Below are 23,035 nucleotides of genomic sequence, written 5' to 3'. Positions count from 1 at the left end.
ACAGGTCAGCTAGACAGTCAAGTCTCTCCTTTGTTAGCAGAGATGTATAGCTGTTTTTTGAATTCTCAGATTTTACTGTGATGGAAAGAATTACTTATAGTTCTTATGAAACTGTGCTGGGTAATTTATTAGGGAACATACTTTTGAGGTACGCTGCATGATAATCATACCCCACACCTTTGTATATCCCACAGCTATTAAGCCAACCTGGTAAAGGTCTGAGGCTAATGAGCAGTTACTCTAACCTGGTCTATTTTTACATACCACACCAAGAAAAACACCCATGAAAATCTGCATGAGTTCCTGAAAAATGTTATGCAAGTAATAATTATGGATTAGATAGAACATGCAATGTAGGGTAATTGTAGTTATTATTATGACAGCATACTGCCATTAGCACAGTGTGGTTGAACTGTAGCACATTTCCACGTATACCATTGTCTGCCTGTTGCATTAGGGCAGCAGGGAGGGATCACTCAACACACATGGATGACACCATACATTCAATTACAAGGGAAACTCCTCATCATACCTCCATAATATTTAGTGGTAAGTTGGCCCATTGGATAGCCCATCAAAATCTGAACATGGATCAAGCATCAAAACTGGAAGAAGATGTACTAAACAATGACAAAAAGAAGAAAAATAGAAACAGTGAACAGTCCAAACTTAATATGTGCAATATCAAGCAGTGTTAATTGTCATTATGTCATGGTTGTGTGATCATGGTGTTGGACTATGATGGGGGAGATCTAGCTTCAAATCTCACTCAGTCCAATTTCTTTCTCCCACAAAATTACGAACTTTCCGACTGGTCATTAACGTGTCTGTTTGCTGTATTCAAATTTATGTATGTGTCATGTCGCAATGTCAGTTTGCAACAGTGATGTGTAACAAAGGAACCTCCAGATGTTCATACCTCCTATTTGTTCTACACAGATACCACATGTTATGCCTCTTGCATTCCATTTCAGAAGTTTTGACTCTTGAATTACTTCATTGTAACATAGTTCACATCCATTTATTTGTTGTTTTCATTTCTGTGAGAGGTATTTGCAGCATCTCACCTGATCTCACTATTTGTCACAGAATATGAGTTATGTGGTAAGAATATATTACCATTGCAAGTAAATGTGGTAATCGTGAGAGCAGGTGAGATGTCACACAGAAATGAAAACAACAAACAAACAGGTGTGAACTATGTTACAACAAAGGAATTCAAGAGTCAAAACTTCCAAAATGGAATGAAAGAGGTGTAATATGTGGTATCTGTGTAGCAAAAATAGGAGGTATGTACGCCTGGAGATCCCTTTGTTACACATCACTGTTGCAAACTGACATTACGACATGACACATACACAAATTTGAATACAGTGAACAGACATACCAATGATCACATGGGAAGTTCCTAATTTTGTGGAAAAAAGAAAAGGGACTGAGTGAGATTTGAACTTAGGTTTGTCTCCATTGCAGTCTAACACCATGACCGCACAACCATGACACAATGATGGTTGAAATTGCTCGATATTGCATATATTAAGTATTGACCATTCACTGTTTCTATTTTTCTTCTTTTTTCCACAGTTTAGTACACCTTTTTCCTATTTTCATGCTTGAGCTGTGTTCAGGTTTTGACAGGCTATCCAGTGGACTGACTTATCACTAAATCTGAGAAGGGTGCAATGGAGAGTTTCCCTTATTAGAAAGTAAGCATTGTACAGAGGAATTGATATTTGTGGTAAGTGATGTAGGTCTTTAACACAACCACTATATATGAGGCATGCTGAAAAGTAATGCCTCTGAATTTTTAATGAGAAAAGTATTAAAACTTTTTAAATAAAACAAACATGATTAAGATTCTGAATCTTTATTCTCCATATGTTTGCTGCCCCCTGCCACTAAAGAGCTCAGAACTGTAGCATATAACATTGTGGTGTTTAATGTAACAGAGTTGATGTGTGCAAAAAAGCATGCTGTAATCAAATTTCGAATTTGAGAAGTCCATCCACACATGGAGCATCCTCTTCCTCAGCATGAAATTCAGACCCTGCACAAGTGCTGTGATGTGTGCAACAATCTGCCACCTTGGGTTCACTGTCATCAATCGTCCTCCATACAGTCCCGATATGTCTGATTTTCAGCTGTTTCCAAAACTTAAAGAACACATTCGTGGATTTCATTTTGATAGTGATGAAGTGGTACAAAAGAGGTGAGGTTGTGGCTCTATCAGCTAAGTCAAACATTCTATAGTGACAGTGTCAACAAACTGGTCTCTCGTTGGGAGAAATGTGTTTGTCACCAGGATGACTATGTTGAGAAATAAATATGTAGACATGAAGAATAAATATGTAGAATGTTAATGAAGGTTTTTTATTCAAAGAGCTTTAAAAGCTTTCACATAAAGAATCCAGAGGCATTATTTTTCAGCATAATGCAGGTGTATGCCTTAATAGTGGAAAGATAGAGCATTCTAGAGAGAAAGCTAACATATTCCAATATATGTGGTTCATACTGCATCAGTAATAGGTATAACAGAAAAAAGTTTTAGTAGGGAAGTGATTGAAGTCATTTCAAAGAAACATAAAGAACCAATGGCTCGACTCTATGTATAGCAGGGTTGATTAACGTTAAAATGCATGTTCCAGTTGATTAGGTGTCAGAACTATTGAATCAACATCTTGGATATAATGCAACACTTTGCCGGCTTTTTTTTTTTAAGTAATGATGGATTCAGCACTGTATACTATATGCATATTATTGTATGTAGTATTTTGGCCAATGAGAGATATAGAAGATAAGTCATATTTTTGGTGGTTTACATTACATTAGATATATGTATTCAATGATTCTAAAATTTATAACCTCAGGAGGTGGCTTTATCACATTACCCATAACTGCTCCCACTTACTCATAGTGCTGAGCAGTTGGTTAGGATGCTGGCATTGCCTCATCAGAGTCATTCCTTTCTGAGGCAGTAACACTTGTTGGTATCCCAGTGGTTCCTAACCTGGGGTAACTGTCCCCTGAGGGGTAAAATGAAATTATCTGAGCGGTAAAAACTAAATGGTTCAATTCTGTTTCACTCATGAAACTAAGTTACTTTAAAAAAATTGTTACTATTTTCATATTTTGTAAGACTCTAATATTGATTATATAAGTTATCAATAACTACTTTTTCTTAGTTAATAACATGGTGCAGTTTACAGGTTTCTCACATAGTCCACCCACTACACACATATGTTTTGCTTTGTCCCATATGTACTGGTGTAATCTGGCGCCAGCAAATCATGCAGAAAGTGGGGTGATAGATAAAGGCCAACAACAGACTTGCAGTAAACACACCTCCAACACCCTCTCAGCCACCAGTATTTAGGATTACCACCACAGACCGGAGGGTGAGTCTGTCACAGTCTGTCGCACTGAGTAAGTTCCAGTGTCATCAGTCACAGCCCAGTGGGAATCGCAGCAACAGTTAGCTCCCCCGCTAACTCAGGGACAGGCAGCACATATCAATCACAATAGTGTACATGGCAAACTTTGTACTTCACCAGCAGTGAGGCTAATGTGGACTATACAGAAGAGCCTATACTGCAGTGACCATCTTAAGTAAATTTAACTTTCCATTCTTATGAATAAAGAACCCAGTTAATCTATGCATGCAGTTGTTTTACAGAAAGAGGATACCAGCCACCAAACAAAATCCTCTTCTTGATTCCCAGGATATAGCTCTAGAGAGACAATGAGATGACATAAAACCATACATTGTTGCTGATAAAACTGAGACATATACATAACAAATGTTTAAAACCCGAAGAAAATGTCTTGTCCACATTGTAGTTAGTACCTGGTATAGTCCAGAAATTGCATCATTACTTGCTTCAAAACAGATAAATGAATTAATTAACAGCATGAGACAGAATTAACTACATAAGGTCTACTATAGTGCTATACCCAGTATCATCATCATCATCTTTATTATTCTTTCCTGTCTCAGACATTATGTCTGGTTAAAAATGGAGAGTGACGCGGAACTTGATCAAGTGTGACTTCCTTTTAACTGTACGGAATATGTTACATTGCATTTAGGAACTTTCGGGTAATTGAACATGTATCAATAATTACAGATTTCTGTAGTTGTATATAGATGTTTGGATGTAGCTGTATTGCGTTGATGTACTAGTGGATATTGTTTGGTATGACTCCTGTAGTTGATAGTATAATTGGTATAATGTCAACTTTATCGTGATGCCACATGTCTTTGACTTCTTCAGCCAGTTGGGTGTATTTTTCAATTTTTTCTCCTGTTTTCTTCTGTATATTTGTTTATTGGGTATGGATATTTCGATTAGTTGTGTTAATTTCATCTTTTTATTGGTGAGTATGATGTCAGGTTTGTTATGTGGTGGTGTTTTATCTGTTGTAATGGTTCTGTTCCAGTATAATTTGTATTCATCATTCTCCAGTACATTTTGTGGTGCATACTTGTATGTGGGAACATGTTATATTAGTTTATGTTGTATGGCAAGTTGTTGATGTATTATTTTTGTTACATTGTCATGTCTTCTGGGGTATTCTGTATTTGCTAGTATTGTACATCCGCTTGAGATGTGATTTACTGTTTCTATTTGTTGTTTGCAAAGTCGGCATTTATCTGTTGTAGTATTGGGATCTTTAATAATATGCTTGCTGTAATATCTGGTGTTTATTGTTTGATCCTGTATTGCAATCATGAATCCTTCCATCTCACTGTATATATTGCCTTTTCTTAGCCATGTGTTGGATGCATCTTTATCGATGTGTGGCTGTGTTAGATGATAAGGGTGCTTGCCATGTAGTGTTTTCTTTTTCCAATTTACTTTCTTTGTATCTGTTGATGTTCTGTGATCTAAAGGGTTGTAGAAGTGGTTATGAAATTGCAATGGTGTAGCAGATGTATTTATATGAGTGATTGCTTTGTGTATTTTGCTAGTTTCTGCACATTCTATAAAGAATTTTCTTAAATTGTCTACCTGTCCATAATGTAGGTTTTTTATGTCAATAAATCCCCTTCCTCCTTCCTTTCTGCTTAATGTGAATCTTTCTGTTGCTGAATGTATGTGATGTATTCTATATTTGTGGCATTGTAATCGTGTAAGAGTATTGAGTGCTTCTAGGTCTGTGTTACTCCATTTCACTACTCCAAATGAGTAGGTCAATATTGGTATAGCATAAGTATTTATAGCTTTTGTCTTGTTTCTTGCTGTCAATTCTGTTTTCAGTATTTTTGTTAGTCTTTGTCTATATTTTTCTTTTAGTTCTTCTTTAATATTTGTATTATCTATTCCTATTTTTTGTCTGTATCCTAGATATTTATAGGCATCTGTTTTTTCCATCACTTCTATGCAGTCGCTGTGGTCATCCAATATGTACTCTTCTTGTTTAGTGTGTTTTCCCTTGACTATGCTATTTTTCTTACATTTGTCTGTTCCAAAAGCCATATTTATATCATTGCTGAATACTTCTGTTATCTTTAGTAATTGGTTGAGTTGTTGATTTGTTGCTGACAGTAATTTTAGATCATCCATGTATAGCAAATGTGTGATTTTGTGTGGGTATGTTCCAGTAATATTGTATCCATAATTTGTATTATTTAGCATGTTGGATAGTGGGTTCAGAGCAAGGCAGAACCAGAAAGGACTTAATGAGTCTCCTTGGTATATTTCACACTTAATCTGTATTGGCTGTGATGTGATATTATTTGAATTTGTTTGGATATTAAGTGTGGTTTTCCAATTTTTCATTACTATGTTTAGGAACTGTATCAATTTAGGATCTACTTTGTATATTTCCAATATTTGTAGTAACCATGAGTGGGGTACACTATCAAAAGCTTTTTGGTAATCAATGTATGCGTAGTGTAGTGACCTTTGTTTAGTTTTAGCTTGACATGTCACCTCTGCATCTATTGTCAGTTGCTCTTTACATCCTCGTGCTCCTTTGCAACAGCCTTTTTGTTCTTCATTTATAATTTTGTTCTGTGTTGTATGTGTCATTAATTTCTGTGTAATGATTGAAGTTAATATTCTGTATATTGTTGGTAGGCATGTTATGGGGTGATACTTAGTTGGGTTTGCTGTGTCTGCTTGATCTTTAGGTTTCAGATAAGTTATTCCATGTGTAAGTGTATCAGGTAATGTGTATGGGTCTGCTATGTAATTGTTAAATAATTTAATATAATAGAGGGAAACATTCCACGTGGGAAAAATATATCAAAAAACAAAGATGATGTGACTTACCAAACGAAAGCGCTGGCAGGTCGAAAGACACACAAACAAACACAAACATACACACAAAATTCAAGCTTTCGCAACAAACTGTTGCCTCATCAGGAAAGAGGGAAGGAGAGGGAAAGACGAAAGGATGTGGGTTTTAAGGGAGAGGGTAAGGAGTCATTCCAATCCCGGGAGCGGAAAGACTTACCTTAGGGGGAAAAAGGATGGGTATACACTCGCACACACACACATATCCATCCACACATATACAGACACAAGCACACATGCTGCTAAAACTGGTAATATGTGGGAGGTTGGGTGGGCAACAGATGGCACAAGAGAGGGGGGGGGGGAGGTTAAGGGGGGTGATAGCTAATACCTGATTTCACTTAGGAGTAATTGTCTAAGAAATGTTGGGAATCACTGCCATAGTTCAATGTTTATCATTTACTGTCATGTACTATTATTATTATTATTATTTTAAATAAACAGAATAAAACTTTTGCCAGAAAGTGGAATGAGTTAGCATTAAAATGATTGTTCTAATGGAATATTGCAACAGCTAGGTGTAGACAAAACATGTATTGTCCACAAACATTGTATTATTAAAGAAGCTATAGAAACAGGGTTAAGCCCTGACTGACAAGCATATTGTAGACTGTGTGAAAAATTTGTTACACACACATCCAATTCCATTGCTTTGCTTTGTGACTGCCTGTTCTCCTTACACAAATTGCATTTCAAAATTAGTTTTAAGGGAATGTACTTGCACACGAAAATCACTAAGGCCCATTTCACTTTATGAAGTAGAACCAATGCAGAATAACTATGCATCACAATGTAGAAACACTGACTACAGGTGTTATGAGAGTGGTTCCCATTAGTGTGGATAATGTTGGCTATTAATGTAGCAGTGTTGGACAGCCCACATATTGATCATACCCAGAAGCAAATCATCTGTATAGATCCTGTGGCAGTAAAATCTTGGAAATTATAGCTAAAATGTGGGTTTACCACCAAGCACTCTTTAGGTCCATTACCAATTTTTTTAAACTTGTGAGATAATTGTATTTAATGTATGTTTGTTTTGGTAGAGTGGTGAACTATGTGAAAATTGATTCATGGGACAATTTACTGGGGTTGCACACATGATATGATGCTGATTGAACAAAGACTACATAAGATGATGGTACTGGGAAACATGTTAATTATTTGCAGTTACGCATTAGCAGTTATGGTAGTCAAACATGTAACAGTATTTGTTGAAATCCCACTATGCCTTGCAATTGGTAATAGGCAAGGTTGTCAGTGCCCTGACACACGTTTAAAGAAATGAATGTGAACAAAATTAGTAAAATGGAACCATACACACAAAGAAAGCAGGAAAAGATGAAACATGCTGCATAAGAAAATAAAATACAAGTAAAACGAAAAAGGGGCATCAAGAATGCCACAGGAAATTGTCACTGGCTGGCCACTTACATAAAATATGGGCGAGCCAGTCACCCTGTGAACAAATTAAGACCCTCTCCCTAAAATCTTGGTAAGAACATTGGACAAGTCACAGAACTTTAAAACTTGATTTGATTATTTCTTAAAAGAGATGGCAGATCTGCCGGCAAGTCAGTCACCACCTGTTGGTCAGAAAATAAAACGCAATCCTATAAAATGTGGGGCACAGTGATCTGGATGCCACAAGCACCACACATTGGAGGATCCTCTCCCCAGAGCAAAAAGCCATGCATCATAGGACTGTGGCCTATGTGAAGATGAGTGAGGAGAACCTCATCTCATCTACGTGGCTGGAAGGAAGTACACCACAAACACATTGTGGACTTGACTAAATGGAGCTTATTGTCAGTCATTTCCAGCGACTATTCCTCCCACCAATGCAAGACTCGTGAGCTCAACAGCAAGGTGAGTGTGTGCAGGGGTATGGCACACTGAAATAGTTGCTGATCAAGACATGCCTCCTTGGTTGTGAGATCTGCCCTTTCATTCCCAGTAATGCCGATGTGCCCTGGAACCCAGCAGAAAGCCACCTCCTTCCCCAGTTGTTGTAGTTGGAGGAGGGCATCCTGGATGATCTGGACTATTTTAGCTGCTGGATAGAAAAGTTGTAATGAGTGAAAGGCACTTAGTGAATTGGAACAGACAAGAAATTTAGGATGGGAAGAGTGTCTCATCTGATCCAGTGCCAGCAAGACTGCAGACAACTCTGCATTAAAGACAGTAAACGCTTGAGGCAGTCAGACCTTGAGGATATGATGCAGAAAAACAACAGAGCAACCAACAGAATCCCCGTTTTGACACATCTGCAAAAACAACTACAGTGCTCAGATAAAATGGCAGAAAATGTTGTATTAAAAATGGAAGCAGGAGTGCAATCTCTCTTGTACCGCACGAAATCTAAAATCACCCTGGGTCTCTCTGGTAACCAGGGTGGCAGGTGGTTAGAACCCTGGATTTGGGGCTGGACAGGCTCCACACTGAGGGATTCCAGCACACATATCCCAAACAGCATTGTGGCTCAGGAACAATGGGAAAAAAGATGTTCCAGAGGCAGATGAGCAACAATATGGTGAGCAGATGAAGTTGGAGTTGCAAGAAACTTGAATGCCTGGTGCACCAGGAGGAACTGCTACTGGATGGTAAGTGGCAGTTCCCCAGCCTCAGCACAGAGGCTGGGTATGGGACTGGTCCGATAAGCACCTGTGGCCAGTTGAATCTTCGCATGGTGGACAGCATCAAGGACCCGCAAATAAGAGGGCCTCGCTGACCCATACACCATGCACCCATAGTCCAGCCGCGAACACACAAAAGCCCGATAAAACTAGAGGAGACATGCCCTGTCCATTCCCCAACACCTGTGGCTGAGGCACTTGAGGATTTATTTATTTTATTTATTTAAATGTCAAGTTCCGTAGGACCAAATTGAGGAGCAAATCTCCAAGGTCATGGAACATGTCAGTACATGAACTTACAACATAAAAAGTAATAACAGATAAAAATAAATGTTCATGAACCTGAACGAAAATCAGTCCATAAGTTTAAGCAAACGCTATCAGCAATACAATGAGAATCATCTTAATTTTTCCAGGAACTCCTCGACAGAATAGAAGGAGTGACCATGAGGAAACTCTTCAGTTTCGATTTGAAAGCGCGTGGATTATTGCTAAGATTTTTGAATTCGAGTGGCAGCTTATTGAAAATCGATGCAGCAGTATACTGCACACCTTTTTGCACAAGAGTTAAGGAAGTCCGATCCAAATGGAGGTTTGATATCTGCCAAGTATTAACCAAGTGAAAGCTGCTTATTCTTGGAAATAAACTAATATTGGTAACAAGAAATGACAATAAGGAATATACATATTGAGAGGCCAATGTCAAGATACCCTGACTCGTGAAAAGAGGTCAACAAAGGGTTCGTGAACTCACACCACTTATTGCCCGAACAGCCCGTTTCTGAGCCAAAAATATCCTTCCAGAATGGGAAGAGTTACCCCAAAACATAATACCATACGACATAAGTGAGTGAAAATAAGCAAAGTAGACTAATTTACGTGTCGAAATATAACTCACTTTCGATACCGTTCGAATAGTGAAAATGGCAGTATTAAGTCTTTGAACAAGATCCTGAATGTGGGCTTTCCACGACAGCTTACTATCTATCTGAACACCTAGGAATTTGAACTGTTAAGTTTCACTAATCATATGCCCATCCTGTGAGATTAAAACGTCAGGTTTTGTTGGATTTTGTGTTAGGAACTGTAAAAACTGAGTCTTACTGTGATTTAACGTTAGTTTATTTTCTACAAGCCATGAACTGAGGTCATGTACTGCTCTACTTGAAACCGAGTCAATGTTGCACACATCCTTTACTACCAAGATAGTGCCATCAGCAAACAGAAATATTTTAGAGTTACCCATAATACTAGAGGGCATATCATTTATATAAATAAGGAACAGGAGCGGCCCCAACACTGATCCCTGGGGCACCCCCCACTTGACAGTACCCCACTCAGATCCCACATCACAGCCGTTATCAATATTGTGAATAATGACCTTTTGCTGCCTGTTGCTAAAGTAAGAGGTGAACCAATTGTGAGCTACTCCCCTTATTCCGTAATGGTCCAACTTCTGGAGCAATATTGTGTGATCAACACAGTCAAATGCCTTTGTTAAATCAAAAAATACGCCAAGCATTCGAAACTTTTTGTTTAGCCCATCCGGTACCTCACAGAGAAAAGAGAATATAGCATTTTCAGTTGTCAAACGACTTCTACAGCCAAACTGTACATTTGATAGCAAATCGTATGATATAAAATGATCAATTAACCTTACATACACAGCCTTTTTGATAACTTTTGCAAACACTGATGGAATAGAAATAGGTCTAAAATTATCTTCATTATCCCTTTCTCCCTTTTTATAAAGCGGCTTTACTACTGAGTACTTTAATCGCTCAGGAAACTGACCATTCCTAAAGGAAAAATTACAAATATGGCTAAATACAGGGCTAACATGTGCAGCATAGTACTTTAATATTCTACTAGACACTCCATCATAACCATGAGAGTCCTTAGTTTGCAGTGATTTGATTATTGTCTCAATCTCCCTCTTGTCTGTATCACAGAGGAGTATTTCAGACGTCAATCTCGGAAAGGCATTTGCTAAGAAATTTATGTGACTTCCTGTAGATACTAAACTTTTATTTAAGTCACCAGAAATGCTCAGAAAATGGTTGTTAAATATTGTACATATATCTGATTTATCAGTAACAGAAATATTATTACTGCAAACTGACTTTATATTGTCAACCTTGTGCTGCTGACCAGACACTTCCTTCACAACTGACCATATGGCTTTAATTTTATCCTGTGAATTAGCTATTCTATTTGCATACAACATACTTTTTGCCTTGCTAATAACATTTTTAAGCACCTTACTATGCTGCTTGTAATGGGCTACTGTAGCTTGATTGTGACTACTTCTAACAGGATGGTCAGTGCCTTCAGGGTTCTGGCTTTCAAGTCTCACAGGTGTGGCAACCATGACAATTTGGAATCAACAATGAGGCCCATAAACGGCACTGTGTCTCTGAAAGGTAGGATAGTGTCCCCCGTAGTCAAGGCAGCAAATAAAAAAGACAACGAGATTGATTAAAATGAACAAACACCCACTTATCAGCAGAAAACTGAAAACCTGTCTTTGCAGCCCACTCATCTAACTGTTGCACTGTAAGTTGCAACTGACAGCTTGCTGTTGCAACACTGGAGGAGGAACAGAAAACAGCAAAATCGTCCACAAATAAGGAGCACTGTACAGGACTCCTTACCATAGATGTGATACTGTTGATGGCTATGGCAAAGATGGTAGCGCTAAAAATACTGCCCTGAGGGATACTATTCTCCTGCTCAAATCAATCAGACAGTGTGTCACCAACTCAGGTCCTAAAAAACCGCCAAGACAGGAAAGCCCGAATGAAAATGGGGAGGTGACCATGAAAGCCCCATTGATGCAGTTGTGCGAGAATACAGTGTCTCCAAGTAGTATCGTATGCCTTACTGATGTCAAAGAATATGCCAATACAGTGATGCTGATGAAGGAAAGCCTGCTGAAAAGCTGCCTGTAGGAGGGACAGGTTGTTGACAGTGGACTGAAATTGTTGGAATCCACACTGAGAATGGCTAAGGAGTTGCCTGGTCTCTAATAGCCAGACCACATGACGGTTAACCATCCAGGGTCTATCCTACATAGCTCGTTAACGTGATACTCCAATAACTACTGGGACATGAGCGGTCCCTTCCTGGTTTGAGGAGAAGGATTAGAAATGCCTCCCTCCATTAGTCGGGAAGATGCCAGTCTGGCATGTTAGAATGAAACATTAGAGGAGGATTTCCTTTGATGCTGCTGGCAAATGTTGAAGAATGCAGTACGGGACGTGGTTGTGACCGGGTGCAGTGTCAGAAAAGGCTCAGTCAGTGCCTATTCGAGCTCCCACATGGAGAAGGGGAGTTGTAGGCCTCAGAACCGTTGGACCTAAAGTCCAACTTTTCCCTCTCGACAGTGGCACGGTAGTGACGAAACACTGGATCCTGGCTTGTATTGGGCTACAGTTTGTGCAAAATGCTCAGTCAGCATCTGAGCAATGTTTCTAGGTGTCGTTTGGAGGCAATCCTGTTCCAGCACTGCAGCTATCGGTAAATGGCTGTGTTTACTGGAAATCCTCCTGATGGCTTCCCATACTTTTGAGGAACAAGTGGAACGATTGATGGAGTTCAGGAACTCATGCCATGACCGCTTTTTGCTCTCTTTAATGACACAGTGAGCCCTGGCTCCCGTGATTTGAAAGGCTGCGAGATTGTCCACTGTTGAGTGGCATTTAAGCCATCAAAGAGCCACATGCCTGTCCCAGATGTCTAAATGGCACTCTTGTGTCCACCAAGGGACAGGTCACCTCTGAAGAGGGCCGAAAGACTTTGGTAGGAATAGGTCAGCAGTATGATGGATCACATGCTTGACGTGATCCACCCAGTCCCAGACAGTGTCCAGTTGGCCCTGCCAAACATCCATGTTGGTGGCTTCTGTCCAAGCAACACACCATTGAGTAGCTGAAGGCGGGCTGGGAAGTGGTCACTGGAATGAAGGTCATCAATGACCTCCCAGTGAACAGAGTTGGTGAGGGCTGGAGAGCAGAGAGATAGATCAATGGCTGGGAATAGCCAAGTGGCAACACAAAAATGAGTCGGAGTACCAGCGTGTAGCATGCACAGGTCTCAAGATGCCAGGAGGCTGTCCAAAACTTGAACCTGATGGCAAGTAGACATTGAGCCCTACAGGACATGATGGTCATTGAAGTCTCCCAGGAGGAGAAATGGTCAGGGGAGTTGAGCGATGTGATCTGTGAGAGCCTCAGAGTCTACTGCATCCAGAGGAGGTAAATAAAGGGAGCAAACTGTAAGCCTCCGACGTAAATGAATTTCAGATGAAATTGCTTGTAGGGGGAGAACAGAGGAATGGTGCCTATTATTGTCAAATGGGGCAACCCCTCCTCTGGCCCTTTTCTCACCCTCTGGCCCTTTCCCCATTCAGGTCATCCGTGCGATGTAACATATAGCTCCTTAGTACAGGAGCATCAGACGTTTTTAAATGTGTTTCCTGTAAACACTAGCACGGGGGCGTTGCTGTGCTAGGAGTTTCAGTTCCTCCACATGAGTCCAAATTCCATTCATGTTCCACTGTATAATGGGAGCCGTCTATCAGGATGGGAGTACCTTCATCATGACTTTCTGCCGGGGAGGGGAGCCCACAATAAGTGGATGCTCAGTTTTGGGTTCAAATGGCTCTGAGCACTATGGGACTTAACATCTGCGGTCATCAGTCCCCTAGACTTAGAACTACTTAAACCTAACTAACCTAAGGACATCACACACATCCATGTCCGAGGCAGGATTTGAATCTGCAACTGTAGCAGCAGTGCGATTCCAGACTGAAGCACCTAGAACTGCTCAGCCACACTGGCCAGCTCTGTTTTGGGGTGAGATGATTGCCCCAATCTGTCATCAACCTCCATCTCCTCTGAAAAAGAGTCGAGAGAGATGTCAGAGAGAATGACATCGACATCATCAGACTGTACCTTCTGTCTCCTTCTGTGGGGGAGTCTTTGCCTTTGAGTTCGATTTTTTGGTCTGAGGCGGGAGCAGGCTTCAAAGGAACTGCAGCAGGACATGTACATTGACAAATGCAGGTGCCAGTGCTGGCAGTAGCAACCTCAATTTTCATAGCAGCATCAGTTTTCAGTACAGGCTGTTTCAGGGCGGAAGAAAAGGAGGCAGCGAAAGTGGGTGGCAGCATGGACTTGTATAACTTCTTGGCATCATCTTATGGAATGCGCTTTGTGGTTTTGATCTCATGGACCTTCTGCACCTCAAGGAAAACTCTGCAGACCCTGCTCTAGACATGGTGATCCCTAGAGCAGTTGACACTCTTTGGAGGAGAGGAGCAACAAACTCCCTCACGGGCAACTTTACCACATTTTCCGCAAGTGGCTTCCTCTCTACAGCTGAGAGCAGTGTGCCCAAAGTGCTTGCATTTAAAACATCACATTGGATTGGGGGTAATAAGGCCATATACTGAGACTTAGGAAACCTGCCTTCACATGCTCTGGTAGTTTGATGCTGTTAAAAGTAAGGATAAAATGAGTCTGATTTCACAAGAGTACCATCCACCCATTTTGTAATGTGTTGCACATCGACTGTGTCATCCTGAGACCATTCAGCTTTCATTTCTTCTCAGGGAATGTCAACTAGATCCCTGCAAGTCACAACACCTTTGCTGTAGTTCAAGGTGTTGTGCAATTCAGTTTCTATCGCATACTCCCCAAGGTATTGTGCTTTCTGAAGATCTTTTACTTGTTGGAAGCTAGATGTTTCAACCAACAGGGTCCTATTTTGCAAGCACTTAACAGATTTTAAGGTGCCAGAAATGCCTTCTAAGCCTTTCTGTATGTAAAATGGTGAAACTTTTTCAAAACTCTCCTCTTTTCTTTTAACTATAAGAAGCACATTCTGCGAAGCAGCATGAATTCTGTTACTACTGACTGAATCAGGAGGACTGGCTACACAAGCCCTCTTGTTGGACTAGGTGTTGGTATCTTCCAGTGGCCCACCCTTTCCACTGGGAGGGGGTAAAGAGAATTTCAGAGGGAAATAAGGGCCCACTCCGACAGAGCCCCATGTGCCTGAGTAAGCCTTACACAACTGAGGTGTGGTAGGTTCTCCAGAGGTTGCCCACTAATGACTGTTCCACCTCAACAGCCATGCATCTCATCAGTGCACAGCACACCTTGAGACTGAGGAGTCTTTTATAGAGGTTTAGTCCATCCTCGTGATCCGGGCAGTCAAGCCAAGATCTCCGTTCCCTGTGACACACAACATTCCACCACCGTGAAGCACGGTGGTCGCTGAAGCCTGCCCAGAGCTTACGGTGGCAGAGGACTGGTGACACTTACCAGTCCACAGCTCAGGAACCCCAGTGTTGCCAATCCTGTACTCAGCAAACAAATTCAATCTTACAGAGTCAGGTGCCTGTAAGGCATGTCACACACTAGTAATGTCACTAGTGATGTCACACACTAGTAGTGCTGGGACAAGACATGGAATGTATTTGTTGCAGTGTTGGTAAGTGTTCAGTTTTGTGTTTACATGTGCATTTTTGGGATGTTGAGGCAGAACCCATGACTTCAATTTAAGTGATTTGTGATTTGATTTCAATGGCATTCATAGACAGGCCATCATTGGAGCTCTTACTGTTTTAAGGATAAGAAAAACCATATGTGAAAAACCGGGAAGGAGGATTCAAAGTAAATGTTTTAGACATGATGACAATGAATTGTGGAAACTGTTTAACATAGGACATCAATGTATTTGGTTAAAATAATGAGCATTATCACATATATCTTAAAATGGAAACAGACAATGATGAAAACTATAATTGGAAGAAAACTACATGCTAGATTATCCTGAAAGACTATGGGTATTCATATTCAAAGAGGGATGAAAACCTATAGTGGTTCTTTGCTGCATGTAGAAATCACAAGTAAATAACTAAGGAATAGCACAGTGATGAATGATTAGTCATTTGTGATGTAATAATTTTAATAATGACTCATTACTGAAAATACTTTCAGTATTTAGACATTCATGTAATAACAAATCTTTCTATCACTTTTACTGCTACTTGGATACTGTGTCTGCTCATAACTTCTGATAGTGTGCATGCTGTTCTAATCTCCATAGCATATGTGGTGCTGCTGGATGGGCATTTTTTAAGCAGTGGTGTGAGTATTGTTTGGAGGAGGCAGGCAGATGTGCTTTCTGCACTTGCTGGAGGAATGCTTCACCGTTATTGAGAGCAACCACTAGTTGAAGCCTTTCAGATGCAAATATTGGCATGGTGGTATCTTCCCCAGCTAGACACTCCATATATGTGAGGTAGAGAGGTGTTGGAATTCTCAGATAGGAGTGACCATGGCATAGAGCACACCATTTGTGAGGCAGCAACGATGATGTGGTACTGTGATGGCAAGTGAACAGCGACATTAGTTTTATTTGTTGCAGTGTGTTACTTAATCAGTTAATTATTTATGTGCATCTTCTTGAAATAGTGTGACATAGTCAGTCAAAATAATGTAAATAGTGGTGGGTGTTTGTTCATTGGACTGTTTATGCCACTGTTTTTGACATTATGGTGTCACATATTAATAATGTAGGGATAGTGTAGAGTTTGTACTTAGCAAGTGGACATTTGTTGTTAAATAATACCTGGTGTACTTTTATTAGTGTATAGACCTAGAATGACAAAACTCACACAATTAGAATAATACCAAAATTAATTTGTTACTATTTGTAGCAAATACCCATACCCTAACCCCCAACAAATCTGACTGTCTCACTACAGTGCATAGAACTCAGTTAGAAAAGGATTAGAAAGGGGGATGAGGATCTTGAACCCTCTTTGAGGGGGGGGGGGGAGAGGGGGGGGGGGGGAGTTGCCTCATAATTTGACACTAGAAGTGTAACCTGATACCCTTTAACTTATCAATGACATTGAAAACAAGATCAAGATCATCTCATAGGCCCATTGTGTAGCTGGAAGGCAAATAAGCCCTCAATTGCAAAAGACAGATAGATTTATTCTCATGTACACAATAAACATAATTCGTTCAGGCACCTTCCTTTGATTGAAGCCTTATCTGGCTAGCTACTTGCCCTGTGACTTAACATAGCTGGTGCTGTAAAGTAACACACAAATAACTAAAACATTCCAAAGAAGTCATCACCTCCACTTTGCATGCAAAAGGATGCTTGGAATGTCACACTTCTTGGGCCTGACTCCTTGTTTTCTTAAGCCTATAGAAACTCTGTTAATTGTTCAAAATTTGGTCTTTCAGCCACATACCCTTGCAAGGTATAGCATTGCATTATAATGTGTTGACATATTTTTGATGATGTCATGGAAACTGTCATGATGGGGCTCATAGCCTTCCAGCATAACAGCACTGCACCGAGGTTGGCCTATGCCAGAAGTCAATAGGGCTACAAAGATGAACACAGCGAGTGCAGTTCCAAGTGCACTCCTCACCAACAGGTGGCAGTGGTATCGCTCCAAGAGAGTGCAGTCAATGTGGACCTACTCGCTTCCATAAGATCACATGCTTGTAAATAGATCTCAACATATCCTAGCACTTCAACAGTATTTAGGCAGGTGCATGGCTAGAGGTGATCAGATTCCATCCCCACTTCCCCCTACTTAACAACAACAATTCCTCATCGGATAACCTGAGCAAAGCTGACCATTTTGTATCCTATCTCTCTGACTTCTTCTCAATCCCTGATGACACTCACTTTGATTACTCCCTATACCCTAGCATTCACATATGCACAAATACCACTGTTACGCCCCTGTCTAAAAGATTCCAGTACTTTGGCAGTATACTACCAACAGAATTAAACATCCCAATCACACTACATGAAATAAAGCAAGTACATCTACATCTACATCTACATCCATACTCCTCAAGCCACCTGACGGTGTGTGGCGGAGGGTACCCTGAGTACCTCTATCGGTTCTCCCTTCTATTCCAGTCTCGTATTGTTCGTGGAAAGAAGGATTGTCTGTATGCTTCTGTGTGGGCTCTAATCTCTCTGATTTTATCCTCATGGTCTCTTCGCGAGATATACGTAGGAGGGAGCAATATACTGCTTGCCTCTTCGGTGAAGGTATGTTCTCGAAACTTTAACAAAAGCCCGTACCGAGTTACTGAGCGTCTCTCCTGCAGAGTCTTCCACTGGAGTTTATCTATCATCTCTGTAACGCTTTCACGATTACTAAATGATCCTGTAACGAAGCGCGCTGCTCTCCATTGGATCTTCTCTCTCTCTTCTATCAACCCTATCTGGTACGGATCCCACACCGCTGAGCAGTATTCAAGCAGTGGGCAAACAAGCGTACTGTAACCTACTTCCTTTGTTTTCGGATTGCATTTCCTTAGGATTCTTCCAATGAATCTCAGTTTGGCATCTGCTTTACCTACGATCAACTTTATATGATCATTCCATTTTAAATCACTCCTAATGCGTACTCCCAGATAATTTATGGAATTAACTGCTTCCAGTTGCTGACCTGCTATTTTGTAGCTAAATGATAAGGGATCTATCTTTCTATGTATTCGCAGCACATTACACTTGTCTACATTGAAATTCAATTGCCATTCCCTGCACCATGTGTCAATTCGCTGCAGATCCTCCTGCATTTCAGTACAATTTTCCATTGTTACAACCTCTCGATACACCGCAGAAACACAGATACACCTCACAGAAAATGCAGCATATCCCTGATCACGACTGCATTATCAATCATCACCTCAAAAAATATCCTGCCTCCTTTCTAGGCACCTTTGTGACCCTTTATACCACTATCCTCTCCACAGGTTACTATCCTGAATTTTGGGAAACCTCCAAAATCGTACTTTTTCTTAAACTACACAAAACTTCTACTGATGCCTCCTACTAGCATCCCATCTGTCTCATCTTAGTTTTTATCAAGACCTTCGAAACCATCCTCTCCCAACATATCCATCAACACCTGAACCAACACCACTTCCTTCACATAAATCAGTGTGGCTTCCATTGCAACTTCTCCTCTGATGACCAGCTCTCGCACCTCACCCATTTCCTATTTTACCATCTCAACACCCATACATTCGCTATTTTTGTCTCCCTCGACCTCGAGAAAGCGTCCATCCTGTTATGACATTCCCATCTCCTTTTCAAACTACAGGCTCACCAAATTCCCGCCTGTCCTCACTCACAATGATTACCTCTGAATAAATTACACCATCCCTAAACTTGTCACCAATAAACCCAGTTTCCCCCCTTTTTTTCCAGTCCTCACACACTCTACTGACACTTCCCACCAACCTACACCTACAAATCCTCCACATACTCTTCGAAAGAAATTTCTAATGTGTCCCCCTTCCTGATCATGAACCCCATCCCGATATTTACCCCTCCTGCTAACTTTAAATCCACCCACACATTCCACCTTATCAGGGCTCCCTCCCCCTACCCTCCCCATATGTTCCTACCTCCTTTTCCCCTTCAAATTTAAGCCTCACCAATACACCCATCTACTCACCCTTTCTTATATGCCAACAGCCACTCTAGTCTCATCGGTACTACACACCAGTCCACCATCCTTATACCACCACCCTTCTAATTACCTTAATGATAAACTTTTTCCCCTGCAGCAATGGACTACCGATCGCAGAGCAGGTCCTTCCAGTTTTAGTGACAGTGAAGTGCTTCTTTTTAACATCAGTGTTTTGCTTCCTTTTTAAAATAGTTTTAAATATACTCTTTTTGTTCTTCGCTTATTTAACGTTTATTATTACTGATTTAACAAAAATGAAGAAAGTCATGTCTCATGTATAAAACTTCCCTAAATTTTTGCTTTAAAAATTTTAAATTCATTTACAAATAACTCCATTATGTTTCTGTTTTCCCTTCATCTCTCTTAGTTTGTCTCTTGCTTGAAGAGTGTGTGAATGTACTGCTGACAGCCCAAATGGGGCGAGGGGGATGGAATAAAATAAAGAAACAAAGAACGGCTAGTCAGTTCTCCACGGGTGAGCTTTGTCGTCTTTACACCAATCACTGCCGTGGTTCCTCAATGAGTAGATTTCCTGGAATATTACCGCAACCACTCGTCCGACGCCTGTCTACATGCCTGAGATGTTTGCCTCTGACTGTATGTGGAGCCACCTGCAATCATGATCGAGGTACCCTGAGACTTGGCCTCTACAGCACAAACCAAAGGGACTTCGTATTTTGGCTGGCACAGAGTGTGTGTGTGTGTGTGTGTGTGTGTGTGTGTGTGATTACAGACAACCAATTCCTCGTCAACCAGTACTTCAACTCTAGTAACTGTGATAGAGTTTTCAGTGGTTGACAGTCCACCAGGTTTACTTCCCTCACCTATTACAAAGCCAGACTGAATTAAGAACTAATTCTTGTGGTGTGTAAGTGCACGCCGTAGATGGAGAACAGAAGTTTTACTCTCATTTCAATAAACTTGCTTCTCATTGTCTACCTGGGCTTTAGTTTCTCTGCGTCAAACCCTACGTGTGCCACTTCAGAAACCCTCAGGAACTTCTGCAGAAGCATTCAATTGTCATGCTTCCAAAAACCAACTATAATTCTACTTATGGTTAGTGACGAATAATAAATCTTCGCCTGCGAGGGAACGTGTCGCATCTTACGTGGGTAAGACACTAAACGTCTGATTCGGCCTCAGTGACACGAAATTCTGTGGTGATTTCGTACAGTGCTCTTGATGTATGTAAAATCATTCTCCGAATTAAAACCTGAACGAGATAATTAACTGCTATGGAAACTAGTGTCCGAAACGAGCGGAAAAGATACGCTATTGCAAATCTTATGATCTCATCATCGACTAGACGTTAAACTTTAACCATCGTTCTTTGTCTGGCGCATAGAGGGGTTGACAAAAACTTGGAATAAAAAATATCATCCTTAATATTGCTTAGGAAAACCGTAGGCATTCAAAACGGCGGCTTCCAGTCGTCTCGGAATGGATAAACGCAGGTCCTGTATATTTTTCACGGCAATGTTTTACAATTCTTCCTGCAAAATAGTGGAAAGTTCAGGGAACGATGATGGAGGTGGATAGAGTTCACGCGCCCTTCCATCCAAAGTAGAGCACGAAGGCTCAATAATATTGAGACCTTGTGACTGTGGAGGCCGGAGGAGATGCGACAATTCATCCTCGTGCTCACAAAACCAGTCCTGGAGGATACGAGCTGTGTGAATAAAGGCTCTGTATTCTAAGGACACAGCATAGTCACATAAACCTTCACAGTAATGCGGCCTCGCAGAGTAACCATTGAGCAACTGCATATCACGGTATGGCTACCCAAGTCATCACCAAAGCCCCGCCACGTTTCTCTCTTGGGACAAACTGGGCCAGAAGTTGGGAATAGTGTGAAACAAGACTCATTCGTGTGTTCGTAGATTTTCCCGGCGAATGAGATGCTTGGAGGTCTCTCGGGCATGCAGCCGGGTTGACTGGTCGTTGCAGAACGAATTTTCGACAGCGTAACGTGCCATCACCATCAGGTTGCTCCTGTTCACTGACGACACATTCGTCATTTGGCCTCACGGGGAACAGAAGTTCCAACTGTTCTTACAACATCTGAACTCTATCCACCCCCAAATTCAGTTCACCATGGAGGTGGAGGTGAAGAAAAACGGGCAGCTACCATTCTTGGATGGGTACGGAAAAAGCCTGATGGAACACTGGGACACAGCGTCTACCGGAAGACAACCCACACGGATCTGTACCTTCACGCCTCCAGCTGTCATCACCCGTCACAAAGGGAAGGAGTTCTAAATACATTGGTTCACAGAGCTCGTGTGATCTCCGACGAAGAAAGACTAAAACCGGAACTAGACCACCTCAAGGATGTGTTCCAGAAGAACGGCTATAGTGACCGCCAAATTCGACGCGCCTTCAAGCAGAGGGCCTCACCACAGCCGACACCTGATGATGATCCACCGAAAGCGACAGCCTACATACCACACGCGGGCAACGTATCTGGAAAAATAGGCAGGATTCTAGGACGTCATAACATCAAATGCGTCTACCGCCCGCCGCCAAAGATCAAGTCCCTTGGAGGGACAGTGAAGGACGATTTAGGACTCCGGAAATATGGAGTTTATTTCATACCGTGCGAGTGTGGGAAAGCATATGTAGGGCAAACCATTCGCACAGTTGAGGAAAGGTGTATTGAACACAAACGGCACACCGATCTTCAACAGCCTACAAAATCTGAAATCGCAGAACATTGCCTCGAGACAAATCATCGTATGAAATACGAGAACACAGAAGTCCTGCACAACACATCCCGCTTTTGGGACTGTGTATACAAGGAAGAAATTGAAATCCGGCTGCACAAGAACCTTATTAACAAGAACAACGGATTTCTACTCAGCCAAGCGTGGAATCCAGGAATAAAAGTTCTGCAGGAGCAGCGGAAACGGGGCACCACACCCGCCGATGGGCGGCACTCGTACTGACGCCCATCAGTCATCTCGTCAGCGCAAGCTACCCCCCACCACCGCGGACTGCACATCCCTCGGTCCACACGCGTAGTCAGTGGAGGGGAGAGGCGACAGGTATATATACCACACCACCCGCCGGCCTAGGACTTCAGTCAACAGGAGTAACCTGATGATGATGGCACGTTACGCTGTCGAAAATTCGTTCTACAACGGCCAGTCAACCCGGCTGCATGCCAGAGAGACCTCCAAGCAAGACTCATTCGATCAAATGACTTTCCTCTATTGCTCTATAGTCTAGGTTTTACTGTTTCGTCACTACGTTTTCCTGTTACGGGCACTAATTGGTGCCTTTGGTCTTGCAGCTCGTCTCGCAATTCCCAGATTATGGAGCTCCCTTCGGACTATTTAGGTGCTGACAGGGTTCACGAGTGTGACCTTCAGTTCTACAGTCACTTCTGCGGCTGCCGTTCTCTCTTACTTTTTTTGTCACAACCCCCTTCAGTGACTGTCCGCCGCGATTAGACAACACACAATTTTATCCGCGTTGTGACTTAGCGGATAATGTTTTTCGGCTCCATCGGTTATGGAAGCGCCCAGCATACGAGCACCAGGAATTTGCCCCGTGTTCGAAATCGCTTA

General features: G+C 41.5%; 1 protein-coding gene across 1 annotated transcript in view; it reads right to left on the bottom strand.

Moving 5' to 3' along the window:
* Positions 1–23,035, bottom strand: part of LOC126470948 (aminopeptidase N-like) — a 536,862-nt gene that overhangs the window by 60,429 nt on the left and 453,398 nt on the right. The window lies entirely within an intron of this gene.

This window comes from Schistocerca serialis, chromosome 3 (genome assembly GCF_023864345.2).
Source record: "Schistocerca serialis cubense isolate TAMUIC-IGC-003099 chromosome 3, iqSchSeri2.2, whole genome shotgun sequence".
Lineage (NCBI taxonomy): Eukaryota > Metazoa > Arthropoda > Insecta > Orthoptera > Acrididae > Schistocerca > Schistocerca serialis.
Note: the sequence above shows the minus strand (reverse complement) of the source record. Positions and strands in the feature narration are given on the sequence as shown.